This window comes from Triticum aestivum, chromosome 6D (genome assembly GCF_018294505.1).
Source record: "Triticum aestivum cultivar Chinese Spring chromosome 6D, IWGSC CS RefSeq v2.1, whole genome shotgun sequence".
NCBI classification, from domain to species: domain Eukaryota; kingdom Viridiplantae; phylum Streptophyta; class Magnoliopsida; order Poales; family Poaceae; genus Triticum; species Triticum aestivum.
The window spans coordinates 461,540,277-461,559,230 of record NC_057811.1 but is presented as its reverse complement, the minus strand read 5'-3'; the positions used below and the strand labels follow the sequence as shown (position 1 = coordinate 461,559,230).

General features: G+C 43.1%; 1 pseudogene; it reads left to right on the top strand.

Annotated features, from left to right (window-relative positions):
• Window positions 1–761: 761 nt before the first annotated feature.
• Window positions 762–3,237, top strand: LOC123145906 (putative F-box/FBD/LRR-repeat protein At4g00315; annotated as a pseudogene).
• Window positions 3,238–18,954: the final 15,717 nt, after the last annotated feature.

The following is an 18,954-nucleotide window of genomic DNA, read 5'->3' as shown; positions in this document are numbered from 1 at the left end:
GGATCCTATCGATCCGGAACACAATGCAAACATGATACAAATGTTCCTCGCTGTATCAAGAACCGACAAGTTCATATCCAACTCCAAGATGATTTTGTTGAGCACTTGTGGGCACTTCATAACACTTGATTGTTGTGCCTCTATAATGCTCTTTATTCGGATTATTACTTCACATTTGGACCATTTCGTGCATTTGAATTGGAATAATTAAATTAGCCTTTAAAAAAATTGTAATGGTCGTGATTTGTGTGAACTTTCATTATCAACTTTGGATTAAACATGTGTGTAATTATGTAGTTGAAATGAAGTATGTAAATCAGAAGTTAGAAAAACAGTCTTTCTAAGTCTCAGTCGATGCTATATTCGTGAGATCTTAAATTGAGATTCGTGCAATCTTTTTCTTCAATTATTTCTTTTTCTCGCTTGCATTTTAAGTCACTTGACTGAGACTTGGTTAAATCTCAATCGACTAAGACCTAGCCACACCCTTAGAAAAATTTGCAAAGTAAATTCTTTAGGGAGTTAAGATTTAGGTGCTCGTTTAGAAACTGTTTTATTTTTATATGAAGAGTTAAGGTTTGTGGGCTGAAATTCAGGGTTTCAGCTATAGGAGCTATCTAAAAAACTATCTCAAAAAAAAAAATCACTGCCCTAGAGAGGCGAACCATGTTGACCAAAAACTCGGCCATGTTAAGGTTTTTGATTGTTTAAAAAAGACTCTCTGTAAAAAAAATGCTAGCATACGAGGAAGCATAGTCGGAAAAAAAAATCTTGCGGATCTCCCCTCGGCCGCAGGCGCCACGCCTTCGGCAACCCCCTCCCCGCTCCACCGCCGTTCACCACCACTCTACCCCGCCGCCATCCCCTGCGTCACCCGCCGCCGGCCGCCAACCACTCTCCTCCGCGGGCATCCCTGTGTCAACCCCGACCCCGCCCCTGCCGTCCGCAGCCGGCCGCCACCACTCTCCTCCGCCGCCGGCGACCACCTCTGCTGCCTGTGTTATTACGCCTGGCCGGCGTTTGGGGGAAATAATCTCGCGGGATACGGAGGCGGGAGAAGAGTGGAGTTCCTTGTGCAATCGGGGAAGAGAGGAGTAATTTTGAATTCGGAGTCTGTCTGTTGAGAGGTTGTAATCAGGAGGAGGAGGAGGGGCGATTCGAATCAGGTCAGCTCAGGCGTCCGCCGTTGTCGCAGATCCAATAATCACATACGCCGAAGCCATTTGTTGATCCGATCAGCCATGAAGAACAAAAGCGGTCGTCGCAGACGCAATGTAAGTGCTGCTTCTTTTGTGCCTGGTGTTTTGTACACAACCTAAGGTTCATCCTCAAAATGCTGATTATCTGTTGTTCCAGCTAAATGCAACGCAAAAAGCAACTTGCGACGAAGCCGCTGCAAGCAATGTAATCGAAGACAGGTTTAGCAATCTGCCCAATGACCTTCTGCTCAACATTCTGGAGAGGGTGGACACACTCGATGCCATAAGGACCTGCATTCTCTCCAAGCAATTGCTGAAGCTTCCTACCATGCTCTCACGCTTCTACCTAACTTTCAGCCGCAAGCAAGTGTTCAGAACCAACCGTGCTGTGGCTCATGTAGCGGATAACATCTTGGGCACAAGGAGCCCGAAGGTTACCATCAGCGAACTCAAAATCAGATTTGTCTTATTGCTTGATGTCTCCCTAACCATTGGAAGATCTGTTGCCCGTGCCATGGCAACCCAGAAGGTTGGCGCAGCTGAGTTTGAGATTGTAACGAAGAAGCATCATGGCCTCTGCTCTTCTGCTGACCTCCTCCAGTTTGCGAAGCAGTTCAATGATTTATTTGGTGCTTGTCCGCGTGCATTTGCTGGCCTTACGAGCCTGTGGCTGCAAAATATGAGGTTTGGTGAACTAGACATTCCCAACATCCTCAGCACTTGCAAGCGCTTGGAGTATTTGCGTTTGACCCGTTGTGACTCAGGGTTCCATTCTGTGCTGCAAGTAGAACATGATCAACTTGTTGAGATTGAGGTCGACCAGGGGAAATTTCAGAGAGTTGAGCTGATATGTCTACCAAAACTCCAACGGTTGACCTATGATAATTGGTTCTCTTCTGAGTATCCGTTGTATTTTGGTTTTGTACCACAGCTTTCAAAGCTGAGCCTTATTAAAACTGGCATCCGTTCGGACAAGACTCTCGAGTTAAGTCAGCTCCTTGCTAATGTTCCTTCCATAGGCGATCTGCATCTGGATTTTGGAAGTGAAAAGGTACCCATTAGTCATTTGTATCATACCTGTCCGTTCTCACTCTATGATGGTTATATGTATCAACAGTAATTTTGTTAAGCGTTTTTTTTATCCCAGATTTGGATTCTACGAGAATGCCCAAAACTACTCACGCCTGTGCTCAACAAACTACAGCATGTGAATCTGGACCATCTTCCTGAAGGATGTGATTTAGCTTGGACAATGTTTATTCTTGAAGCTGCACCCTCCCTAAAAGAGCTGTGCATCACAGTGTGGGATCATTGGTGCATAATGATAACAAACAAAGAGTTGCGGAAGAAATATTGTTTCTGCGAAAAGGCAGACGTGAAGTGGAAGCCATATGCCCCTGATTTCAAGCACAAGAATCTGGCTAAGCTCACCATCTACGGGTTTTCCAACCCGATGACAATTTTATGAGATACATAGGATGTGTTGTGGAACATGCGGTTAATATAACAGAGATATCTTTGTACGACAGAAAGGTGTGTGGGCGCTGTGGTGACTTGGATCCTGAGATCCAGGACAATGTTTGTCCATCAAGATATCCATCGACAACCGAGGAGCGGAAGCAGATAACTGAGGGGTTGGGTTTGGCTTCGGGTGCTGTGGTTCACTTCCAGTCCTAATTGGAAAAATGAGATGCATAACATTACTATGGTACTCCCTCTGTAAACAAATGTAGGACGTTTAGATCACTACTTTAGTGACGTAAAACGTCTGGCATTTCTTTACAGAGTTAGTAGTATGTTGCAGTTTTTAAGTCATATGTACTATCATCTCCATAACTGGAAGGAGTTGATGAAAGTTATTGTGCTTGTACGCTTTCCTTTAATTGAAGCTTTTGAATTATAGGGAAGTATTTTGGTGTTTGTGATGCATCCTGTGGAAATAATAATTGTGAACTATGGTGAAGTTTAGAAACAAGTTGACATCACTTCATCGTTATGCACACCAGTGTTGAAATAATAATTTGACAATTTATTGCAATGGGATGTCCTTTGATGTTCCTTTTGAAGGAAAATTGTGCATGACCAGATATTTGCGTTTACACTCATCTATGTTTGAATTAACTTTCTGAACATCACACAGGAGCACCATATGCTGAAACAAATACTTGGATATTTTCTGACAAACCAGAGAGCGACACAGAAAATTACCCAAGGAAAGTTTTTACACTAAAATTATGCAAGACCAGCAGTTCATTCGCTCTTGCGAGCACTTCTTACAACAGACACTAAAAATTATCCAAAAAAAAAAGATTTTACACTACAACTTATGCTAGATAACTCGATGGTAGAGTGGGTTGTGCCCTGGATGTTTTGATTTTCGCTTGTGCTAGATAAATCAATGGCAGGCATCTTAATAGCAGCTTGCTTTTCCTTGGTATAAGATAACAAAGTAGTAGTATTACTATTTAACCTGGACAATGAGTCATTCTGACCCTTCACATCAAGTACACATGAATATTTTCTGGCAAAAAAAAACAGAGAACCGAATATCCATTTCTTACAACGGACACTGTGTAAAACAGACTGCAATTCGTTAGTTCTGAAGCACTTCTTACAACGGACACTAAAAATTCTCCAAGAAAGGACTTTACACTACAACTTCTGCTAGATAACTCGATGGCAGATACTGAAGCACTCATTTCTTCTTGATGGCAGGCAGCCTTTGTAACCTTGGCACCGGTAGGGTCCTTCTTCTCCACGCCCTTGATGACAGCAACAGCAACAGCAACAGTTTGTCTCATGTCATGCACAGTGAAACGGCCAAGAGGAGGGTAGGTGGTGAAGGTCTCCACAGCCATGGGCTTTGTGGGAATCATCTTCACAATGGCAGAATCACCTAATCACCTTTCTTGATGAACTTCGGGTACACCTCCAGCTCCTTACCAGATCGTTTGTCAATCCTGGTCACCACCTCAGCACACTTGACAGCAATGTGGGAGGTGTGGCGGTCCAGCACCAGGGCGTAACCGTTGCTAATCTGACCAGGGTGGTTCATTATGATAACCTGGGAGGTGAAGTTGGATGCCTCCTTGGCAGGATCATCCTTGGAGTTGGATGCAACAAACCCACGCTTCAGATCCTTCACAGCAACGTTCTTGACATTGAAGCCAACATTGTCACCGGGAAGCGCCTCCAGGAGAGACCCGTGGTGCATCTCAACGGACTCTTTCGGTGGAAACTCTTTCGATGGAAACTCTTTCGAAGATGATCCTTAATGCTCAAAAAGAAAAGATGATAACAGGGCTTGCTTCGGATCTTATTGAGGGGGGAGTTGCCATACTTCAATATGATGATGATACAGTCATATGTTTCGAGCATGATAAAGAGGTTGTTGTTAGGGAAGTGTCGCTCTGAACCGGCATCTGATCCCGCCTCATCTACGGCGTGGAGGACTTTATGATTCGAATCATTAGAAAGACTAGTTAGAGTATAGATATTTTCTGGATTTTACATAAGTTAATTGAGTGTATAGCTGCATGGGCCCAACCTGCACCGAATAGACGTGACGAAGAGCTTTTGGTAGAACACAGTCAACCGTTTCACACGGGAACCGGTACCTGTGTTTTGCAACTTTTTTTTTACCAGCAATATTCAAGAGACCCCATGTCATCCAATCATACACACACACATTCGTACTGTCCGGCTCAACGTGGCAAGAAATAAGACAATCACAAGTAGTAATCCATAGTGACGTGACATTAAGAGGCTTAGATTGACATGCATGTCGGAAAAGATTGTGAGAGTACCCGTTTTTTTATCTCTTGAGAGAGTAATTATTATGACTTAAATATTTTTGTTGGAGCCTTATTTCTTTTTTTATTTACCAAAGAGCTTTTACATGGCGCTCGCCGGAACAAGATCCATTATGGGCATATTATCTTGGCACCAAATTTCTGTCTAATTGTGTGGAGTACGGGATCAAGGCTGACCAAAAAAGGACGTGGCCAAGTTGAAACAAAAAGCAGTGCAGTAAAACACATGCGCGTCCAAAAGTCTTCACTTTCCTCCTGAACAACCTGGCATGTCAGGGGCAGGAGAAAGGTAACTTCATCAGCTGTATTCACCTGTATTACAGCACGAGCTGTTTCAGCAAAAGTTAATGCACGCATCCCATAAATAATCATGCGGCCGGATAACTGCGTTCATATGCACGTTCACTCTCGTTGTTGTTAAGCTTAAACTTCTTCTGTATTTCTTTGAATTCATGTCGGAGCTAAAAATTAATTTCCTAAAAAGTGAAATGCTATGTGTTGGGGGAGACGATGACATGTTGGCTTTCTATGCTGAGCTTTTCAATTGTCAGATCGGGCACTTCCAATGAAATAGTTGGGAGTACCGGTTAGCTCTCTACTCTTCGTAGCCTAGCGTGGAATTTTGTTGACGACAAATTTCTTAAACGGTGTGAGTCTTGGATTGGTAATGCAGCATCGTCGGCGGGAAGACTTACTCTCCTATGCTCTTCTCTTACAAGCTCCCTAAGATGGTGATTGAAAAGCTTAATAAACATCATAAACGGTTCTTCTGGCAAGAAAATGATGGCCGCAAACATTATCATTTGGTTAAATGGGCCCGGATCTGCATATCCAAAAACAAAGGGAGCTTGAGGGTTAAAGACCTTCGCGAACAAACTATTAGCTTACTCGTTAAGTGGAGGTGGAAACTTAAGAGACACCACAGGGCTTTTGGCAGGATGTGATCCATGCCAAGTATCTCAAGAGGGACACAGTGACCTCAGTGAGAAGTAAGTTTGGAGATTCACCGAGCCATCATGAAGGTTAAAGAGCACTATTTAGATGGCAGAGGGATAGTGCTCAACTCTGGCAACTTAGCTAGAGTATGGGTTGATTCTTTGAACAACAATCCTCCTCTATGCGTTAAATTTCCTCTTTTATATAGTATTTGTAATAACCAGGAAATCACGGTGGCTGATTTCTGTGGTAACCTTGGTGGCGACTTCTTTAGAAAGGACTTGCATCCTCCGCAGCTGAAGCAGTGGGGTGAGATCATGTCCATTGTTGGATCTTGGTCGCTTTCTAGCGAACCTGACCAGATCATTTGGATGCTGGGAAAGAAAAAATGTTTCACGACCAAATCTGTTTATGAATATTTGGAAAGACACATTACTGGATGTGACTATACGTGGATTTGGAAATCCAAGCTACCTCTTAAGGTCCAAATATTTCTTTGGCAACTCTTTCAATATGTTGTGCTAACCAGAGATGTCATGAGTAGGCGAAATTGGGGAGGGGCTCCTAGATGTTCTTTTTTGCAGGGACAGGCAAACGCCCCGGCATCTTTTCTTTACATGCCCAGTGGCCAGGGTGGTGTGGAGGACTGTGGGATGTGTTTTGGACACCGATCTTTGCCCGAATAATCTTTGGAAATACTTCTCTTAGTGTTACATTTTCCTACCTGATGGAGTTAAATTTTATACCTTCGGCTTAGCTGCGGTTTGCTGGGCAATTTGGAATTGCCGCAACCGAACTACGTTTGAGCACAAAATGGTAAAGACCCCTTTTGATGTGGTTTTCTCTACATGTGGGTTTCTTACCTACTGGGCAGGTTTGATGACAGGAGCGGACCGCGAAGCATTGGAGCGCAGCGCTAAGATGCTCAGGACCAATGCATCGACTATGATGCGGATTTGCGCGGCTCCAGCAGAGGTCAAGATGGATTGATGATTACCCGTGAGCTGCTACCTCAAGTAATCCGCTTTCTCCTTTTATTACATCAGGTCTATGTTTTCGCCCCTGCGTGGGCTTTTTCTCCTAGCTCGCTTATGAGCAATAACTTTGCTGGCGCCCTTTTGTGTTGAACACCTCCCTACTAGACTAGCTGTTGAGTTGGTGTCATTGGGTTTTTGCCCCATGGTGGGTTGCTCGATGACGGGCACTCATAGTGGGTTTCCCGATGATGCTTTGAACTCGCTTTCCTGTTTTGAGTTTCCTTGAAGTATGTTGAGACAATTGTATTTGCGTTATGATAAGTAATGGAAATGGATTATGCCCGGCTGAAAAGAAAAATCCTCAACAGACTTGACCTCAGTTGTCAGACCGGTGGGACCAAAGGTAACAACTATACCAGGCTTGATGACGCCAGTCTCAACACGGCCAACAGGCACAGTTCCAATGCCACCAATCTTGTAAACGTCCTGAAGGGGAAGACGCAGGGGCTTGTCTAAGGGCCTCTTGGGCTCATTGATTTGGTCAAGTGCCTTAAGCAGGGTAGGGCCCTTGTATGGTTGTACCAGTCAAGGTTGGTGGACATCTCAGTCATGTTGTAACCCTCAAACCTAGAGATGGGGATGAAGGGAACCTTGTCAAGGTTGTAGCCGACCTTCTTCAGGTAGGAAGAGACTTCCTTAACAATTTCCTCGTAACGTGCCTTCGAGTACCTTCGTCCTGGTTTATTGGTCCCTTTCATATTTTGTGTAAAATTATTCACTTGATATTAAACCATTTGATGTTTGGGGTTTTGATTATATGGGGCCTTGTCCTTCCTCTAATGGGTATAAATATATTTTGGTTCCTGTTGATTATGTCACTAAGTGGGTAGAAGCTATTCCAACTAGTAGTGCTGATCATCACACCTCCATTAAAATGCTTAAAGAAGTTATTTTCCAAGGTTTGGAGTCCCTAGATATTTAATGTCTGATGGTGGTTCACACTTTATTCATGGTGCTTTCCGTAAAATGCTTGCTAAATATGATGTTAACCATAGAATTGCTTCACCCTATCATCCTCAATCTAGTGGTCAAGTTGAACTTAGCAATAGAGAAATAAAACTGATATTACAAAAGACTGCTAATAGGTCCCGAAAGAATTGGTCTAAGAAATTAGACGATGCACTTTGGGCTTACATAATAGCATATAAAAATCCTATGGGTATGTCTCCCTATAAAATGGTTTATGGAAAAACTTGTCATTTACCTCTTGAGTTATAACATAAATCATATTGGACAATTAAAGAACTTAACTATAATTTCAAACTTGCCGGTGAAAAGAGGTTATTTGATATTAGCTCACTAGATGAATGGAGAACCCAGGCTTAAGAAAATGCCAATTTTTTTAAAGAAAAAGTTAAAATATGACATGAAAAAAGAATCCAAAAGCGGGAGAATATGTTCTTTTGTACAACTCTCGTTTCAGATTCTTTGCAGGTAAACTTCTCTCCAAATGGGAAGGACCATCTATTATCGAGGAGGTTTATCACTCTGGAGCTATCAAGATCAATAATGCCTAAGGTACTAATCCGAAGGTAGTCAATGGGCAAAGAATTAAGCACTATATCTCAGGTACACCTATTAATGTTGAAAGCAATATTATTCAAACCATGACACCGGAGGAACACATAAAAGAAACCTTCCGAAACACTCCAAAATTCTAAAAAGAGTAGGTATGTGATACGGTAAGTAAACGGACTCCAAAAAATCCGCAATAATATTCCTGTCAGTTATGGAATATTACAAAAACTAGGAAAATAAGAAACAACCAGGAAGGCAACCGAGGAGGGCACAAGACACCAGGGTGCGCTTGCCTTGCCTGGCGCACCCAAGTGGGTTGTGCCCACCTCGGGAACCTTCCCGACTCCGTTTTCCTCTCGTTTGTTTGTTTCCCAAGATAAAAAAAATCTTTATATACCCCCAAACGTATTGACCACCGTATTGCGGAGAATTATTCTCTTCTTGTTATGTGCTGTTTTTCTGGCAGATCCGAAATATGTCTTCTCAAGATTCGGATGGAGAGAGCTATGTCACAGATTATATCGCAAACCCAAAATTTTATGGGGATGTAGAGCATTATGGCTGGACCACGGAGGAAGAAGAAGATCATGATTTGAAGGGAACGAAAGAAACAAGCTCGGATGAAGACGAAGTCCCACTACCTCAACCTGGGGATATGCACGTGGAATTCAAGAAGTCAAGCCTCCCTAATAAATCAAAGAAACCTAAGATCCAGTTTATCCCTTTTTGTCTTCCACGGGAAAACAAGCAGGCATTGTGTGGAAAGATTTTAAGGCTTGAACAGGAGATCGATGGCTTGAGGGAGGAAAATACCATCCTCAAGCGTAAGCTGAGGAAGAAGCTCGCTACTGCCTCATCACCACCACCATCATCTTCCCCCACAAAGGAGACTTGAGTACATGGTATGGGCAGTCCCCTTGGCTGTGCCAAGCTTGGGGGAGGTGCCCCGGTATCGTATCACCACTACTATCTATGCATTTATCTATTTTAGTTCGATCTTTAGTTATCTTATGATTTAGTTAAATAAAAGTTTGTTTCGATTTGTTTTCGAGTGTCCGCTTAGTGATATATCTATCTATGTAATCGTGTGCGAGATATATAATAAAGTGTAGTTTGAGTTTTTGTTTCTTTACTTCCTTGTTGCAATCAAATAACAAGAAATAAATGAAAAAGATCATATGCTAATCTTATGGTGAGTAATGACATCACATAAGGAAAAGTATAAGTGGTACAATTTGTTGAAGATTGACAAACATAGCATTGGTCAATGATGCAACTCATGAAAGAATTAATAAAGGAAGAGAAGATTCACATGCAAATATACTATCTTGGACATCTTTTATGATTGTGAGCCCCCATTAAATATTATGTGTCAAAATTGTTGACGTTGGACAAGGAAGACAAAGCAATGATTTATGTTTGTTCATATCCACATAGAAGTTATATTGTTATAGATCCTTCAACATGTGGTGCTTGCTCAATATCTTTGCTAGCTAAAAACTCCGCACTATGTAGAGATTGAAGGAAATATGCCCTAGAGGAAATAATAAAGTTCTTATTTTATATTTCCTTATTCATGATAAAGGTTTGTTATTCATGCTAGAATTGTATTGATCGGAAACCTTGATACATGTGTGAATACATAAACAAACACCGTGTCCCTAGTGAGCCTCTACTAGACTAGCTCGTAGATCAAAGATGGTTAAGGTTTCCTGACCATGGACATGAGTTGTCATTTGATAATGGGATCACATCATTAGGAGAATGATGTGATGGACAAGACCCATCCGTTAGTTTAGCATAATGATCGTTCAGTTTTATTGCTATTGCTTTCTTCATGTCAAATACATATTCCTTCGACTATGAGATTATGCAACTCCCGGCTACCGGAGGAATGCCTTGTGTTCTATCAAACGTCACAACATAACTGGGTGATTATAAAGATGCTCTACAGGTATCTCTGAAGGTGTTTGTTGAGTTGGCATAGATCGAGATTAGGATTTGTCACTCCGAGTATCGGAGAGGTATCTCTGGGCCCTCTCGATAATACACATCATAAGCTTGCAAGAAAATGACTAAGGAGTTAGTCACGAGGTGATGTATTAGGGAATGAGTAAAGAGACTTGCCGGTAACGAGATTGAACTAGGTATGAAGATACAGACAATTAAATCTCGGGCAAGTAACGTACCGATGGACAAAGGGAATTACGTATGTTGTCATAACGGTTCAACCGATAAAGATATTCGTAGAATATATAGGAGCTAATATGGGCATCCGGGTTCCGCTATTGGTTATTGACCAGAGAGGTGCCTCGGTCATGTCTACATAGTTCTCGAACCGTAGGGTCCGCACGCTAAACGTTCATTGACGATATAATGTTATATGAGTATATGTTTTGGTGACCGAATGTTGTTCAGAGTCTCAGATGAGATCATGGACATGACGAGGAGTTTTGAAATGGTCGAGAGGTAAAGATTGATATATAGGACGATGGTATTTGGACACCGGAAGTGTTTCGGGACGTACCGGGAAGGAATCGGGTCACCGGAAGGGGTTCCGGGCACACCCCCCCGGCAAGATATGGGCCTTATGGGCCAAAGGAGGGGACAGACCAGCCCCCAAGGGGGCTGGTGTGCCCCCTCCTACCTTTCCCTCTCATGGGAGAAAGGAAAGGGGGGCCACCCTCCCCTGCCTTTCCCCACACTCCAAATAAGGAAAGAGGGGGCGCGGCTTGGGAGGGACCCCAAGTAGGATTCCTCCTACTTGAGCGCCTCTTTTGGCTGCTCCTCCCTCCCTCCCACCTATATATATGTGGGAGGGGGCGCCTAGCGCACAACAGACAATTGCCTAGCCATGTGCGGCGCCCCCTCCACCGTTTACACCCTCGGTCATTTTTTCATAGTGCTTAGGTGAAGCCCTACGGAGACCACTTCACCATTACTGTCACCACACCATCGTGCTGATGGAACTCATCTACTACCTCGATGTCTTGCTGGATCAAGAAGGCAAGGGACGTCACCGAGCTAAACGTGTGCAGAACGCAGAGGTGCCGTGCGTTCGGTACTTGATCGGTTGAAGCGCGAAGAAGTTCGACTACATCAACCGCGTTGTGAAACGCTTCCGCTTACGGTCTACGAGGGTATGTAGACACACTCTCCCCCTCGTTTCTATGCATCTACATGGATAGATCATTGCGTGTGCATAGAGTTTTTTTTGTTTTCCATGCAACGTTTCCCAACAGTGGCATCATGAGCCAGGTCTATGCGTAGATGATATGCACGAGTAGAACACAAAGAGTTGTGGGCGTTGATAGTCATACTGCTTACCACCAACATCTTATTTTGATTCGGCGGTATTGTGGGATGAAGCGGCCCGGACCAACCTTACATGTCCACGCACATGAGACCGGTTCCACCGACTGACATGCAACTAGTTTTGCATAAAGGTGGCTGGCGAGTGTCTGTTTCTTGTACTTTAGTTGAATCAAATTTGACTACGGCCGGTCCTTGAAGAAGGTTAAAACAACAAACTTGATGAAACACCGTTGTGGTTTTGTTGCGTAGGTGAGAACAGTTCTTGCTAGAAGCCCGTAGCAGCCACGTAAAACTTGCAACAACAAAGTAGAGGATGTCTAACTTGTTTTTGCAGGGCATGTTGCGATGTGATATGGTCAAGACATGATGTGATATACGTTTTTGTATGATATGATCATGTTTTGTAAAAGTTATCGGCAACCGGCAGGAGCCTTATGGTTGTCTCTTTATTGTATGAAATGCAAACGCCATGTAATTGCTTTACTTTATCACTATGCGTTAGCGATAGTTGTAGAAGCAATAGTTGGCGAGACGACCACGACACAACGATGGAGATCAAGGTGTCGGGCCAGTGACAATGGAGATCATGGCGATGCTTTGGAGATGGAGATCAAAAGCACAAGATGATGATGACCATATCATGTCACATATTTTGATTGCATGTGATGTTTATCTTTTATGCATCTTATTTTGCTTAGTACGGCGGTAGCATTATAAGATGATCCCTTAACTAAATTTCAAGGTATAAGTGTTCTCCCTGAGTATGCACCGTTGCGACAGTTCGTTGTGTTGAGACACCACGTGATGATCGGGTGTGATAGACTCTACGTTCACATACAATGGGTGCAAGACAGTTTTGCACATGCGGAATACTCGGGTTAAACTTGACGAGCCTAGCATGTACAGGCATGGCATCGGAACACTGGAGACCGAAAGGTCGAACGTGAATCATATAGTAGATATGATCAACATAGAGATGTTCACCATTGATGACTATCCCATCTCACGTGATGATTGATACGTCCATTTTGCATCATGTTTTCTTACTGTTATTTATAATGTTTTTATGAATGATAATGCGTTTTGGAGTAATTCTAATGCCTTTTCTCTCATAATATGCAAGGAACACACAAGGAAGGAGAATTCCAGCAGCTGGAAATCTGGACCTAGAAAACCACGCCAGGCCACCTATTCTGCACAACTCCAAATAAGCTGAAACTTCACGGAGATTTTTTGTGGAATATTTGAGGAATATTGGAGCAAATAACTACCAGAGGGGCCCACCAGGTGGGCACAACCCACCTGGGTGCGCCAGGGAGCCCAGGCGCGCCCTGGTGGGTTGTGCTCACCCAGGCCAACCTCCGGTACCCATCTTCTGGTATATAAGTCATTTTGACCTAGAAAAAAATAAGGAGAGGACTTTCAGGAAGGAGCACCGTCGTCTCGAGGCGGATCTTGGGCAGGAGCACTTTTTCCCTCCCGCGAAGCGATTCCGCCGGGGGAACTTCCCTCCCGGAGGGGGAAATCACCGTCATCATCATCACCAACAACTCTCCCATCTTGGGGAGGGCAATCTCCATCAACATCTTCAACAGCACCAACTGCTCTCAAACCCTAGTTCATCTCTTGTGTTCAATCTTGTTACCGGAACTATAGATTGGTGCTTGTGGGTGACTAGTAGTGTTGATTACATCTTGTAGTTGATCACTAGATGGTTTATTTGGTGGAAGATTACATGTTCAGATCCATTATGCTATTTAATACCCCTCTGATTTTGAGCATGTTTATCACTTGTGAGTAGTTACTTTTGTTCTTGAGGTCACAAGGGAAATCATGTTGCAAGTAATCATGTGAACTTGATATGTGTTCGATATTTCGATAGTATGTATGTTGTGATTCCCTTAGTGGTGTCATGTGAACGTAGACTACATGACACTTCACCATATTTGGGCCTAAGGGAATGCATTGTGGAGTAGAAATTAGATGATGGGTTTCTAGAGTGACAGAAGCTTAAACCCCAGTTTATGCACTATTCCGTAAGGGACCGATTGGATCCAAAAGTTTAATGGTATGGTTAGAATTTATTCTTAATACTTTTCTCGTAGTTGCAGATGCTTGCGGGAGGGTTAATCATAAGTAGGAGGTTTGTTCAAGTAAGAACAGCACCTAAGCACCGGTGCACCCACATATCAAATTATCAAAGTAGCGAACACAAATCGAACCAACATGATGAAAGTGCCTAGATGAAAATCCCTTGTACCCTCAAGAACGCTTTGCTTACTATAAGAAACCGTTTTGGCCTGTCCTTTGCCTCAAAAGGATTGGGCTACCTTGCTTCACTTTTGTTACTACTATCATTACTGGCTCGTTACAAATTACCTTGCTACCAAACTACTCAGTTACTTACAATTTCAGCTCTTGCAGACATTACCTCACTGAAAACCACTTGTCATTTCCTTCTGTTCGTCGTTGGGTTCGACACTCTTAGTTATCGAAAAGAGCTACAATTGATCCCCTATACTTGTGGGTCATCAAGGCTATTTTCTGGCACCGTTGCCGGAGAGTGAAGCGCCTTTGGTAAGTGGAATTTTGTAAGGAAACATTTATATAGTGTGCTGAAATTTATTGTCACTTTTACTATGGAGAACAATCCTTTGAGGGGTTTGTTCGGGGTATCTTCACCTCGACTGGAACCACAATTAGTTACCCCTCAACCTACTGCACCTACTCAAAATATTGAATATGAGATTCCCTCAGGTATGATCGAACAACTGCTAGCTAATCCTTATGCAGGAGATGGAACCGAACATCCTGATATGCACTTGATATATGTTGAACAAATTTGTGGATTGTTCAAGCTTGCAGGTTTACCCGTGGATGAGGTTATGAAGAAGGTTTTCCCTTTATCTTTGAAGGGAAGAGCATTGGCATGGTATAGGCTATGCGATGATATTGGATCTTGGAATTTGAATCGTTTGAAATTGGAGTTCCACCAAAAAAAATTATCCTATGCATCTAGTTCATCGTGATCAGAATTATATATATAATTTTTGGCCTCGTGAAGGAGAAAGTATTGCTCTAGCTTGGGGGAGGCTTAAGTCAATGTTATATTCATGCCCCAAACATGAGCTCTCAAGAGAAATTATTATCCAAAACTTTTATGCTTGGCTTTCTTGTAATGATCAAACCATGCTTGATACTTCTTGTGCTAGTTATTTTATGAAGAAGACTATTGAATTCAGGTGGGATCTTTTGGAAAGAATTAATGTAACTCTGAAGATTGGGAACTCGACGAAGGTAAAGATTCAGGTATTAAGCTTAGGTATGATTGTGTTAAATCTTTTATGAATACCGATGCCTTTCAAAAGTTTAGCACTAAATATGGGCTTGACTCTGAGATAGTAGCTTCCTTCTATGAATCATTTGCTACTCATGTTGATATCCCTAAGGAGAAGTGGTTTAAATATCATCCACCTATTAAAGAAGAAATTAGAGAACCGGTACCAGTTAAATAGGAAACTATAATTTATAATGTTGATCCAGTTGTTCCTACTGCTTGAGAAACCACCTTTCCCTGTTAGGATAAAGGAACATGCTAAAGTTGCAACTGTGGTTAATAAAATCTACATTAGAACACCTAAACCTGATGAAAAAATCAAATTAGAACCTAGTATTGCTATGGTTAAAGATTTCTTGGAAGAAGATATGGATGGGCATGTTATTCATTTATGTGAAGAAGCTGCTAGAATAGCCAAACCTGATAAAAATAATATAAACATAGACCTGTTGTTGGCATGCCCGTCATCTCAGTTAAAATAGGAGATAACTGTTATCATGGTTTATGTGACATAGGTGCTAGTGTGAGTGCTATTCCTTACACCTTATATCAAGAAATTATGAATGACATTGCACCTGCAGAGATAGAAGACATAGATTTTTTTTGAAGGTGAAGACAGTAGGAAAGGCTCCTACTGCATATATATATATATTAGATAAAATATAGAGCCATTACATGGTGTTATTTACAAAGGTGGGGTGGATGATCAATGCTAACAATGTACAGCTACATAGAGTCCTGATGTAGGTTTTGCAAAATGGAAGAGACCACATGCCTCTTATGCTCAGGCAATCTATATTGGATGTTACTAAAGTCACACTTGAACCGGTCCCACCAAGAGGCCACGGAAGGCACAATATGCCTAAAGTAGTTATTGTTGCGCTCCTTCCATAGGCTCCAAGCAGCAACTAGGAAGATTTCCATGATCATTTTGCGAGGATGCCATGTCTCTAGTTGTTCCACAAGATCCAGCCTGTTTCCAACAGCAGCCCAGCGGATGTTTAAACGCCACCAGCACTCCTTGCTAAAGGTGCAGTGGAAGAACAGATGTTCCACCGTTTCTTCTACGTACAGCCCACAGAGCAAGCAGTCGAGGTTGGAACCAATGTTGTAATGCCTCCTTTTCAGCATGTTTCGTGTATTGAGGCGATCCGACAACAGGAATCAGCCAAAGACCTTAATTTTTGGGGTACACTTGGTGCGCCAGAGCGAACGGAAAGCCACATGAGCGACCACATCATGAAAGAAGAATTGATAGTATGTGGCAGTTTTGAACACGGTCGAACCCCAGCAATATGACCAAACATCGTCATGCTCCTCAAAAGTCACATCCATGACATCCAGTTGCAGCATTTTGAGCTCCTCATGGGCTTGCATGGAGAGCGGAAGCTGAAAGGTTTCATGCAGGGTGGTGCCAGTCAAAAAGTTACGGACTGACAAATCTTCATCATGGGCGTACGAGAAAGCTCTCGGGTACTTGTCAGCGTAAATAGCATTATTCCAGTTATCCTTCCAGAAAAGTGCCGAAGTACCCTGCTTTATTTGAACGTGAGTGATCCCGCGGTATATCGGCATTAAGTGAACAAGATCGCGCCACCAGAAGGAACCGCACACATCAGCAGCATGGGGGCTCGAGTCAACATAGTACGTTTCCCACACCTACTGCACCCAAGGGATGTCCAGTTTGTTGAAAAACTTATGAAGGAACTTCAGAAGCAGGCCGTCATTTTGAACCTTTAAATCCAGAACCCCGAGGCCACCACTAGATTGAGGCCGACAGACCATGGGCCAAGCAGCTAGCGAGTTATGTTTGACGCCATCCACGGTTTTTTTGTTCCAGAGGCAGTGTCTTCAGATTTTGTCCAGCTGAGCGAGAATTTTCGGCGGCAGTCACAGGGTGCCCATCGGATAGATAGCGAGCGATGTAATGAGCGAGTGGAGCAAAGCCAACCTTCCAGCATGCGACATGAGGGACATAGCAGCCGTGATCTTTCTTTCAGCTTTGCACACAAAGGGTGTCATATCAAGAACCGAAGGACGAGTGGTACCTAAGGGCAGACCCAGGTAAGTAAATGGCATGTTGGCTTGAGTGCACCCAAAAAGATTGGCCAGATCATTGCATGTGCCCGCCGGCGTGTTAATAGGCACGGGAGTGGATTTGTGAAAGTTGATCTTAAGTCCAATGGAGGTGGCGTAGTCTTCAAGAATTTGTTTCATCTTGGCCGCTTGGAGAAGACACACAGGCAAGACAATGATAGTATCGACCGCATATTGGATCACCGGGTACTTGGTATTACCTTTGGGAGGGATGGGGTGTCTGATCAGACCTTGATCAAGCGCTTCGTTAATGGCAGATTGCAAGAGATCAGCCGCAATGACAAAAATGATGGGGGACATGGGATCTCCTTGGCGCACTCCACACTTGCAATGAAATTGTCGACCAGGTACACCATTCAAGAGCACAGAAGACTTGCCGGAAGAGAAGATACTTTCCATCCAAGCGAGCCATTTAGGTGGAAAACCCATTTTTTCATGATGAGGAGCATTGCAGAATGTTCAATGGTATCGAAGGCTTTGGCAAAGTCCAGTTTCAGTAGGACAATTTCTTTCTTGGAAGCTTGACATTGGTGTATGTATTCGAAAGCCCAGGCCAAACAGTCATGAATAGATATTCCACGAAGAAAGCCATATTGATTTTTATGCACAACTTGGAGGATAATGTTCTGAAAGCGATTAGCCAGAATTTTAGTGATCAGCTTCAGGCAGCAGTTCAGGAGAGTGATGGGCCGAAAATCATTGACAGTGTCAGGCGAATTGGGCTTCGGGATCAGTGTGATATAACCAGCATTGATGCTCTCCAGGTTCAGGCCACCCCGATGAAACTCCTCACATAAAAGATAAAAATCCTCTTTGAGGATGGGCCAACATGCCTTCAAGAACGCCCCATTGAAGCCATCAGGGCCGGGAGCACGGTCAGGTGGCATAGCCGCCACCACGTCATCAATCTCTTTGTGTGTGAACGGAACCACAAGGTTAGCGAAGATCGCATCATCTTTGAGTAGATTGTCTAGGTTAAATTTCATGGGCAAAGGGTTAGCTTGTCCCATCCTAGCTTTAAATGCCTCAAAAAGTATGGATTCTTTACCAACATGATCCTCAACGATCCCTCCATCGGCAGTTTTGAGAGAACTAATGCAATTCCTCATGTAACGTTTAGTAGCTACAGTTTGAAAGAATTTCGAGTTCTCATCGCCAAACTGAATCCATCTAATGGTGCATCGATTCCTCCAGTAATCTTCCTGGTAGTGAAGGAGCCTCAAGAGGTGTTTTTTGAGAATATTGCGAAAGTTTCTCTCTGGAGTAGTAAGATGTCGGCGATCTTCAATGTTATCCAGTTCCAGGAGGGCTTTGTTAGTATTTTCAATCGCAACAGTGAGGCGGGAGATTTTCTTGCTCCAATGCTTGAGTGTATATCTCACAGCCTTGAGTTTTTGACCAATTTTCGCAGCATGGTTGGAACATTTATTGTGTTTAATGGGTTTGTTCCAAGCCTGTTCCACCACCTCCATGAAACCAGGATGAGCAATCCAATATGATTCAAACCTGAAAAGTTTACTTTTTGGGATCGTTGTTTGAATGATCACAGAGCAAGGAGTATGATCAGAGACGGGTTTCCCTAATGGGTTCACCATAGTATTTGGAAATGAAAGAGTCAAGTTGAGCGTGGTGAAAAACCAATCGAGCTGTTCAAGAAGTGGTTGTTGTTGCATATTGGACCAAGTGTACGCTCTACCCTTGAT